We start from the raw sequence: 10,832 nt of genomic DNA, 5'->3' as shown, positions 1-10,832 counted from the left end.
CAAAACACACCTAGATCTGGGGCAAATTTTTAACCCAGGTATGTGCCCTTCACCAGGAATGAACCTGTTACCTTTGGTGCGTGCCAACACTCTAACCACCGAGCACACTGGCCAGGGCCTCGCTCTTTTTATTTTTTAATGACATTGTTTTTTTTTAAGAGTCCAAATTCATTTGCTGTCTGCTAATGTTTAATGTCATGATGTAGCTAAAGATCAGTTGAGTCAAAGGGGGGAAAAACACATGATTTCCTAACCATAGCAGGACATTAAAATAACTCAAGGCCTTCTATAAATGTGTGCATGCCAGTATCCATGAAGCAGAAAGTAGTTAGTTGTATTCCTGCTCATTCAAGCTTCTCCCCGGAATTAGCCCCAGCCTTAGTCAGAGTAGTTATCTTTGTTTCTTATTCATCAAACTGCCCTGTCTCAGGGATGGATAAGCATTTTCACACATACACATCAAGTTGACAGGCACATATGGTATTTTACTGAATTTAAAAACAAGAATTCAGCAAGGTTACACACTATAATGAGTGAGCTCTGGTTTTCATGTCATTCTAGGAAGGTTTTAATTTGAACCAAAATTTTAAGGCTTGTAGAAGGCATTCATGTTTTCAACACCCTATTTATTTATGAGCAATCCTTAGTCCCAGAGTCTTCTGGCAAAGAGTAGAGAATCCTTTTGAAGGAACCTACTATCCTGCCATATTGACAAACGCTCCTCCCAGTCAGCCAATGAAAGACTTGGGATAGTCCGACCAATGGAAGAGGTTTTGTTCAGGAAGAGGTGGGACATAATCTCCGTGTCCAATGGGAATGTTTGAAATAAATGAATTTCATTTTTGCTGCTTTTGAGGCAAATATGTGTTTGGTTGAAAATGATTGGACCAAATGGAATGTTATAGCTTCCTTTCTTACCACTAAGTCATCTAAAAGTCTGCTGAATCATGCAACCAGATTTGGAAAGAGGTCACGTCAAGATACTTCCTGGCTCAGCTTTTGATCTCTAAAGAGCATTCTAATTTATATAACCATCCAATATTTCTAAATATATCTAGTGGAAGAGATTCCAAACTTGGTATTGATAGGCTTTCCAAATTTTGAGGAACTTTGATTAAGTAAAATATTTTCTTATTTCCAGTCTACATCTTCCTTCTTTAATTTTCCAATACCTAAGCGAAGATAAAGACCAACAAGACCCTTACAATAACTTTTATCTGTTGGAGATTAAATTGTACAACATCCTCTTCTTCATGACAAGTAACTCTTTTTACTCCTTTTCCAAAACATACAAGCATTTTGTCAACACACTTTTCTTAAAAAAAAAAAATAATATATATATATATATATATATATATATATATATATATATATATATATATATATTATTTCAGAGAGGAAGGGAGAGGGAGAGAGAGTAGAAACATCAATGACAGGAGAGAATTGTTGATAGACTGCTTCCTACACACCCCACCTGGGGGATAAAGCCGGCAAACAGGGCATGTGCTCTGACTGGGAATTGAACTGTGACCTTCTGGTTCACAGGTTGACACTCAACCACTAAGCCATGCTGGCTGGGCAACACATACTTTTTAAAAAAGCATCTTTTCACTAAAGGTTTCAGAAAATAAAACAAAAATCTCTCTAAGCCTTACTGAGTTTCTCCATCTATAAAATAGGGAGAAGTAATAAGTACAAAGTATTTGGCTAACTTACCCACATGTTAGCCAGCCATCCTGCTCAGTAGGAAGTACATCCAAGCAGGCGAATTGTGCCAAGCCTCACGCAGTTTCTTCATCTATAAAATGAGATACTACATACCTGGCTAGTTCTACCTACAGGGCTGCTTCAGAAGATAATAGATGTGAAAGTACTTTTAAAGGATCATTCTTATAATTACTTGCTTCATAAGATTTTTCTTATTCTTTGCCAGATACAGAGCAAGCATATTAAGATTACCCCATTTATTTCTCATAACAATCCCAGAATAACTCCTTATCCATGTACATATTGAGGAGGGAATTGGAGCTAGGAGAGGTTAGTGACTTCTCCAAGTAAATGTAGATGGTTAGGGGTGGAAGTAGAAATCAAACCAGATCCCCACTGTGAATAAAGCAGTTATATAACCAGAAAGTTTAGTTATCTGAAACTCCTTGTTTCAGATGCATTATGGTTAAATAAGCATTTATGACACCCTTGTCCTTTCTTTGCTGAGCACATTCCTCCAACCTTTCCTCTGATTGGTCCCATGTGCTTGATTACGGTTTATGGGTCTCCCTTGGTAACTTTGCGCCAATCATTACCTGAATCATTCATGTTTCTGATCTGTACTTTTCTTCTTAAAACTTGTATCAAACAAGACATGTCTCCCTTGTTGACTTTATATGGCACAGTTACTTCCCACACCATTCAATTTATCATCCTTTCATTTTTTAAAAAAATTTATCTTTATTGTTGAAAGTCTTATAGATGTCCCCATTTTCCCTTCATTGACCTCCTCCACCCTGCACCCTCCCCAGGCCTTCACCACACTATTGTCTGGGTCCATGGATTATGCATAGATGCATATAAAGTCTGGTTAATCTCTCCCTCCCCCTCCCCCCTTCCCTCTGAAATTCATCAGTCTGTTCCATACTTCTGTGTTTCTGGATCTATTTTGTTCATTAGATTCCACATATAAGTGAGATCATGGGATACTTGTCTTCCTCTGAAGACATTTTCATTTTATTGCTCTATTTCTCTAATCCTGTGTGTCTAACTTTAATTCATTCTTGTTTATACAAATGCCAAGTGTTTGCATATGAGACAGGTGTTATAGAGTGGAAAGACCACCATGACAGAGATTGGCACTACTAATTTCTAGTCCCAACTCTGTCACTAATAAACTGTGTGACTCTAAGCAAGTCACTTAGCTTTCCTGAGCCTCTGTTGGTCAATGAAAGGGTTAAACTCTGAGATTTTGAGTCCTTTCTTTCTATAGGTCTGCCTTAGCTCTTCAAGGAAGGAAAGAAAGGAGGGAGGTGGAGGGAATGATGGAGGGTGGCAGGGAAGAGAGAAGGAGAAAAGGAGGGCGAGAGGAAGAGAGGGAGGGGAAGAGGGAGGGACCATCTTTTCTAATTTATTTTTCTTTTCACACGGAGCCTATTTCACAAAGCTACATACAGTGCTCACTCAGTAAATGCTGACACTTCCATCATTGGTCTAATTTGACTTTCCTTCTATCACAGATGGTGTATGAGCCACACATATCTGATTACAGCTGACCTTTGTTTTGGTAAAGACTAAAATAGTATTAACTGTGTGTCTTTCCAGTGGCATTATCCTTGCCCATGAAACTGCACGTCCTATTCCTTAGGCCTCCACACTTGCCATTAAAATCAAACATTATTTCCTCATGTCCCTTTTATCTGACAGGTTATTTTTAATTTCAATTATAGCATTCCTAATTTGGGGGTATATCGTATTATTCACTCATATCCCTAATGACCTGGTCTATTCACCTTTCTTTAGAATTTTTATTTCCAATTAGCTGTCTGGTTTGGTTCATGTTGGTTTATTGCTTTGCATTTTTTTTTAGAAGATACTTGGTCTCACAATCACAACCATAAGCACATTTATTTGTTTTTGTTTTCTTTTTTTAAGTAGCTCTTAAAACTTAATCCACACTTAAATGCACTAACTTTAAATAAACATACAAGAAAGATAACATAAAAAGTATGGAATGATAGGAAGTCACTCAAAGTTCAAAATAATACTAAACATTGCAGAATTAAAAATGTGCAAGCTTTCAGGACCTTGGACAGTTAAAAAGTACTCTTGCTTATAATCCCTGGTAAAACCACATAAGCAAGCTTGTGGTACATTTGAAAATCTATAGGGATATGATTCCTTGAAATATCTTGCTGTCTTTTTTCTTTCAGAAGAAGCAGCATAAATGAATGAATTCCAGTAACAGGTACAGTTTCCCAACTCTTTTTTTCTGAACTTCTTCCTAAAATTAATACAACAGGAAAAATCATTACTGAATATTCTGACACAGAATATTACTTGAACTCTGGATTGAAACCTGAAGATGATCAAATGCCAGACAGTGGCAAGTCGAAATTGTTGGCCCAGAGGCTGAAGCTCAGTTTCTAAAGCTATAATTCTTGTTTCCCCATATGGATTTCCAGAAAATATAATCAAGAAGCTTTTAAACGAATTGTGGACAATTTTCTATGATCCACACCTTACAAGGAGAGAATAAAGACTTCCCCAGTCAGGGATATGAACCCCAGGCTATCTGCTCAGATACAGGGGATAAACAGCTCAAGGCATTGATGGAATCTATGGAGGTAGAGGTGGCAGGGTCGCTGCAAGGCTGTGCTGAGCAGTATGCACACTCTTCCTTAGCTGGTTTGCTATTTTTTTTAAAAAAATGTAGCCCGGCCGGCATGGCTCAGTGGTTGAGCATCAACCTATGAACCAAGAGGTCATGGTTCAATTCCCAGTTAGGGCACATGCCTGGGTTGCAGGCTTGATCCTCAGTAGGAGGTGTGCAGGAGGCAGCCGATCAATGATTCCCTCTCATCATTGATGTTTCTGTCTCTCTCTCTCTCTCTCTCTCTCTCCCTCTCTCTCCTTTTCTCTCTGAAATCAATAAAAAATATTTAAAAATAAACAAAACATAAGCTAACACTTTAGAATACACAATCATAAGAACTACAGGTGAGCAGTATCAGAAGCAGAAAAAGTGCTACCTTGCTGCCATCCAAGAAATGCAAATTGAAAGAACAATGGGATGCTGTTCTTCATCTCTCAGATCGGCAAAGATTAAAAAGATTCCCAGGGATGTAGGGAAATGAGCACAGTCATGCCCTGCTGGTGGGAATGCAAATCGGTGCAAGTCTGGGAACAGGGTGATTATGAAATGTGGATCAAAAGCCTAAACAATAATGATGAAGCTATATATGTAATAACATGAAAACAGATCCTCAGTTCATTGTTAAGTAGAAAAGGTAGATTACCAAGTTCTAGAGTCACATTTTTATGATATTTAGACATACATTCTGAAAGGACATCAACCAAAATGGCATCATACTAGAGGATAGGATGGTTGGGAGGCAGGGGAGCATATTTCATTTGTTTACATGTTTTTGGATGTGTCTGTATTCAACATGATTGCTGTTCCCACTTTAAAAACAACAATTCATATAACTAGCAATGACTGGTTTCCTTTTTTGGGGGGTAGGGAGGGAAATCTATATATGGTGGAATTGGATTTGGCATGTTTAACATGCTACAGGGAATGGGCTGGACAGTTAAAGTTAGGCAAAGTGATGGCCCCAAATAATAGTCAAATAGCCAAGGAATGATTATGCCTGGCCTTGATCATGGCAAAGAGTTTGGATTTTATTTGGAAGCAATGGACCACTGTTTCAGGGACAGCACAAGAGAAAAACAATGATTAGATTTGTGATTTTTTTTCTTTTGTTTTTAATTACTCTGGCTTCTGTGTGGAGAATGGTAGGGAGTGAAGCAAGATTAGAAGCCAGGAAGATGGGTGAGACGACCATTGTGGAAATAAGGTAGATGAAATTAAGGCACTGAGAGTGTGGATGGAAAGAAACAAAGATTTGATTTCGATTTTAGAAGTTAAAATGATGGAGTTTGCCTATGCTCTTAGGTAGAAGAGAAGAAATCAAGGATATCTCACACATTGAAATTAGGGATAACTCTAAGTTATTCCTTAGTATCAAATTTAGAAAGGCTAAACTACTCCTTTATAATATTAGTTTTCAAATCTTTTTATTGAAGTATATCATTGCAGTGGGTTGAATGGTGGCCCCCCAAAATGATATGTCTATGTCTTAATCCTAGGAACTTGTGAATGTTACCTTATTTGGAAAAGGGGTGTTACAGATATAATTTCAATTAAGGGTCTTAAAATGAGATTATCCAAGATTATCTGGTGGGCCCTAAATCTAATGACGAAAGTTCTCATAAAAAGTGAGGTGGAGAGAGATTATAGACACAAGTGAAATTAATGGTACCCCAGGGCAAAAAGATGGGGGTGAGGCAGCTACAGGTTAATCAATGCAGCAGCCATTGGAAGCTGGAAGAGTCCAGAATGGATTTTCCCTTAGAGCTCCTGGAGGGAGCAGAAGTTTGGACTTCTAGACTCCAGAACTGTGAGAGAATACATTTCTGTTTTCATCCACTCAGTTCCTGGTAACTTGTTATGGCAACCACAAGAAACTAATGAAGACATAGATACAAAAAACCTGTACAAACCATAAGTGTGTGGTTTAATTATCACAAATTGTTTATTACTCTTTCCTATTAAAAAAAAAACAATACTTAATTGTGGAAATTTTCAAACATGCACAGAAACTGAAATTAGGGATAGCTCTAAGTAACACAATGAACCTTTATGTTCCCCAAACCCAGCTTCAGCAATCGTCAATACACTGCCAATCTAGTCTCCTCTATATTTCCATACACCCCTGCCACATATTATTATTCGATCTAAAAATACTTTAGGAGATAGCTCTAAAAGATAATGACTCCTTTTTAACATAATGAAAATGTGATAGATCACCTAAAATTATCAAAATGTTCTTAATAATATCAGATATTTCTAGACAGTATTTAAAATTTCCCAAATATGGCAAATGTGGTTTCTTTTTTCAGTTGGTTTGTCTGAAACAGGACCCAAGGGAGAGTGACATTCTGTGTTCAGCTCAAATGCCTCTTAAGTCTCTTAATCATGAGTTCCTCTCCTTTTCTTTTTCCTTCTAATTCATTCCTTGAAGAAACCAGGTCAGGCCATTGGCACAGTACAAGTCCCTGGATTTTAATCCATCTGAGTGTCTTCAGCATTTCCTATCTCCCGTGTTTCCTGTACACTAGAAATTGAATCTTGAGCAAATCTAGCTTCAATAGTTTTGGAGAGAATACTTCACGGGGGCGGGGGGGGGGGGGCGGGGGGGGGAGAGGCCGCGGGCAGGGGGAGGGGTTTGTGCTTGCATCACATCACATTCACGCCTGGCTCTCTTTTTGTGCGATGCTAAGACTGATGAGTGGTTGCAGGTGTTGTCTGCCTAACCTATGCATTATCAAAACCCTAATTGTTTTACATGCATTTGTGCTCATTACTTAGAGCCATTATTTGGGGCTGCAAAATGATAATATTCTAATTCTACCACCCCTTTTGCATTTTGTAGCTGGGTCTGTTATTAAAGAAAAACTTTCCCTCATAAACAATTTTTTAAAAAAATTCTCACCTGAGGATATGTTTAGAGAAAGGAAGGGAGAGAGAGAAACATCGATGTCGATCAGTTGCCTCCCATACATGCCCCAAACAGGAATTAAACCTGCAAACATTTTTGGTGTACAAGATGATGCTCCCACCAATTGAGCCACCCGGCCGTGGCCCCTCATAGATAATTTGATTACCTTGATGTGCAGTCCACACAGAAAAGACAGGATAGATGCCCAATTCTTTCTCTATAGGTACCAGTTTTCAGAATAAGGAGTTGATTCCTTAGCCTCCTCCAAAGATGACAAATACATGAGGGTGGTGTGGGTTTTTTTGTTTGTCTGTTTTCTGTTATTAGGAAATCATGAATTTTACTTTTCTTGTTATTTTGTTTCTTATTTTGGGGGGTTCTGGTCAGAAGCCACAAGTGCACTATCTCCTTGGCTGTGCCTCCGGGCAGCCACTGCTCATAAGCGAATCCTAGACCCACTCACCCATTTCTCTGTATGCATCCTTGGTTAAGTGGAGGGCCAGGTGTCCTGGCAATATGCCAAAGCAACTCACCTGGTGAGTAGCAGGACGCAGGTGAGATCCCAGGCCCGTGCTTTTCCGCTGGAAGGTAAATAAGAGAGCTAAGCTATTTAGGTTGGTGAATATTGCTCTGCCAGATGCAGAGGAACCACAATAATTACATAGTCAACACATACATTTGGCAAACAGGAAGTAAAATTTGAGCATCTTGTGGTTATATGTAAGACTTGTTATTGTGGTTTGTCAAGAAGGTCAGTAAATGGCAATTTGTGCACCAAAAAAAAAAAAATAATAATAATAAAGGGGGTGGGTGGGATTTGAGTCAATTGTGAAATCAAAGTACTTGAGTTTGGTTAAGAGAAAAGCTTTTGTCTATGTTGATACTGAGAAGAATCTGCTTTCCTTGCATTTTAAAGCAGAACACGAAACAGCAAAACTAGACAGTTCCCACACTTTGTTCTCCCCAGCTTTGTTTTAATTTAATGCTACTTTAATTTTTTAAAATAGTATTTCAGCATTAAATACAATATGATATGCGAGTCTTAAGTTTCAGATTCACAGCTCCATGGATTCCAATAGAACAGGGCTCCAATTATGTGCTCCTCCCTCCTCAGATATAACTGGTGATGGTCAACTGCCATGTAATACTCCTGGAGCTGCAAGGGAAGGGCTAGCTCTTCTTCCTGGTACCAGATTTATCAAGTAAGTGATTTCAATAATTATTTATTGGTATCTGTTCTCTCATTTAATAACTGAGCCTGGAGGCTTTTCACATATGAAACTGTATTGAAGTCAACATATGACCTTAAATTAAATCTTTATGTTTTAGTGTATATGGTGTGAATGGCAATAGAGTTGAAGGAACTAGAAAATTTTAACTTGAAGAAGACAAATAATTGCTAGTTTTTCCCCATCTATTGTACCAACAGCTTACTATACAATGGAGCTGATACCCTTTTTCTGGCTCCCTACGAAAACCAGTGTGTGTGAAGTATAATAACATCTACAGAGAACTCTGGGACCTCCTTCTTTTCATTTTCTTCCTCGTAATGAAAGCATCCAGGGAGGGAACAGGAATACTAGTACACCTGAGCCTTCACAAATCACTTTATTTTTATGTATCGAAAACTCTGATTCCTTAAAGATAACATTAACATAAAGTCTCTTTTCCCTGCCCCCACCTCAGCAGTCTTCAGTCTTTTAGCAGTTACATTGCTTGAATGGCCTGTCTGCATCTCGCTCTCCCTTCTCTAAGTTTTCTCTCCTACCCAGTTTCTTCCCTTGCCTGGCTCAGAATTCCCGGAGGAAGGTACGCAGGAGGTATCAGTGTCCCAGGGCTGGGTGGGTGTGGGTAAATCCTGGAATCAAGCACTGGTTCCCCAATCTTGGAGTTTGTTTACTACTGCAGAATCTAGACACCATCCCACAGTTAGTGATTCTGATCTTGAGGTGTGGGTCCCCGAGCTGTGTATTTGTAACAAGCTTCCCAAGGAATTCTGATAGAACGGGTCTAGGACAGGTGTCTGGGAACCACTCTCATGAAGCACAGTGATTTTTCATGACCATAGAAAGGGGCACACATTTCTCTCTCCCCATCTACCCCCACCAAATTAACTCTAACCCAATGCCATCACAATAGGGAACATTTAACTCCATACACAAGTCCTTAAGAAACTTGAACTCTTAAAGCCATTATTTCAAGCAGTGCTAGCCTTACACAGAAAAGGCTTTGCTTAAAATCATATCATTCCATACTTTGTTTATCCCACGTAATGTTGAGAACCCCACCTGGGCCAGGTATTTGCATCAACTAAGGCAGTTTAGGTCTCAAGTGTCAGGAAAATCAATCCAAGCAGACAAGGACTTTGCTGGCTCACATTCCTGAAAAGTCCAGATAGTATGGGCTTCCATCATGGCTTGGTCCACAGGGCTCAAAATGTTATTCCAATTCCATTTCTCTCTCTCTGTGTCTCAGCTTCACGTCTTCTGGGCTGGCTCTGTTTACAACACAATTTCCTCTCCAGTGTGCAAAGCAGTCTCAGGAGTCCCACATTACATCCTCCTCAAGTCAAGTCCAACCAGGGAGGCTTCCTCTCCCTCTGGATTTCCAGCACAAGTGTTGTTACATATCATTGGTTCTCACTGGTCACATGACCATCCTTGAACCAATGACTGTGACCCAAGGGATATGATGCTTAATTGTCCAGGTGTGAATCAGTGGCAGCTGCTCTCTACTGGAGCTGATGGTGGATTCGACACATAGGGACCAGCTGTGATCAGGGTGGCTCTCAAAAAGATACAGGGTACTATTACCTAAAGGAACAGACTGGACAGACAAAAGTGGCAGACAAGAAGCACTAGCAAACTGCAAAACCGAAATCCAAACCAGTATTTTTAACTTTTTATGAATTCCACGATAGATACTTCCCAAAATGAGAGACTTCATGATCTATTTTAACAAGTTTAAAGGAGATCATTATCCCCTCCCATTGATTACTTTGTCCCTTTCTTCAATATATATTCAATTTTAGGCACTGAATCAAACAATATGAAAATTCCGGAAATAAAAAATAGATTGTGCATGTAAAATGTCATTGAATAGTGATGATGTATATTATGGTAGCTGGTTGCAGGCAGCACTCTGATTCTGCAATGTGGTTACTTTTTCTTTCTGAATGTTGTTAGAAGCTTTTCAGACCTGAATGTACAGTAGCCTAAGGTGCATAGTAAATAGAGGAACTGAAAACATAAAACATACCTAGCATAAATCTGAACACTTACCTCACATTGCGCAAAAGAAAATATCCAGCATATTTTCTATAACCCAATAAGAACTCCTATAACCCAATAAGAAAAAGGTAGACATTCAAGAGAAAAGTGGGCAAAATCGCTGAAAAGACACTTCACAAAAGAAGCTATGCAAATGACCAATACATATGTGAAAAGGTGCTCAACTTGCTTAGTCATCTAGGAAATGCAACTTAAAAGCATAATGTGATACCACTTACCTCCCCGCCCCCACCACAAGAAAATAACAAGTGTTGACAGGTATATACAGTGA

Source organism: Cnephaeus nilssonii (assembly GCF_951640355.1).
Source record: "Cnephaeus nilssonii genome assembly, chromosome: 4".
Taxonomy (NCBI): domain Eukaryota; kingdom Metazoa; phylum Chordata; class Mammalia; order Chiroptera; family Vespertilionidae; genus Cnephaeus; species Cnephaeus nilssonii.
The sequence above is the reverse complement of the archived record's forward strand: the minus strand, read 5'-3'. Positions refer to the sequence as shown.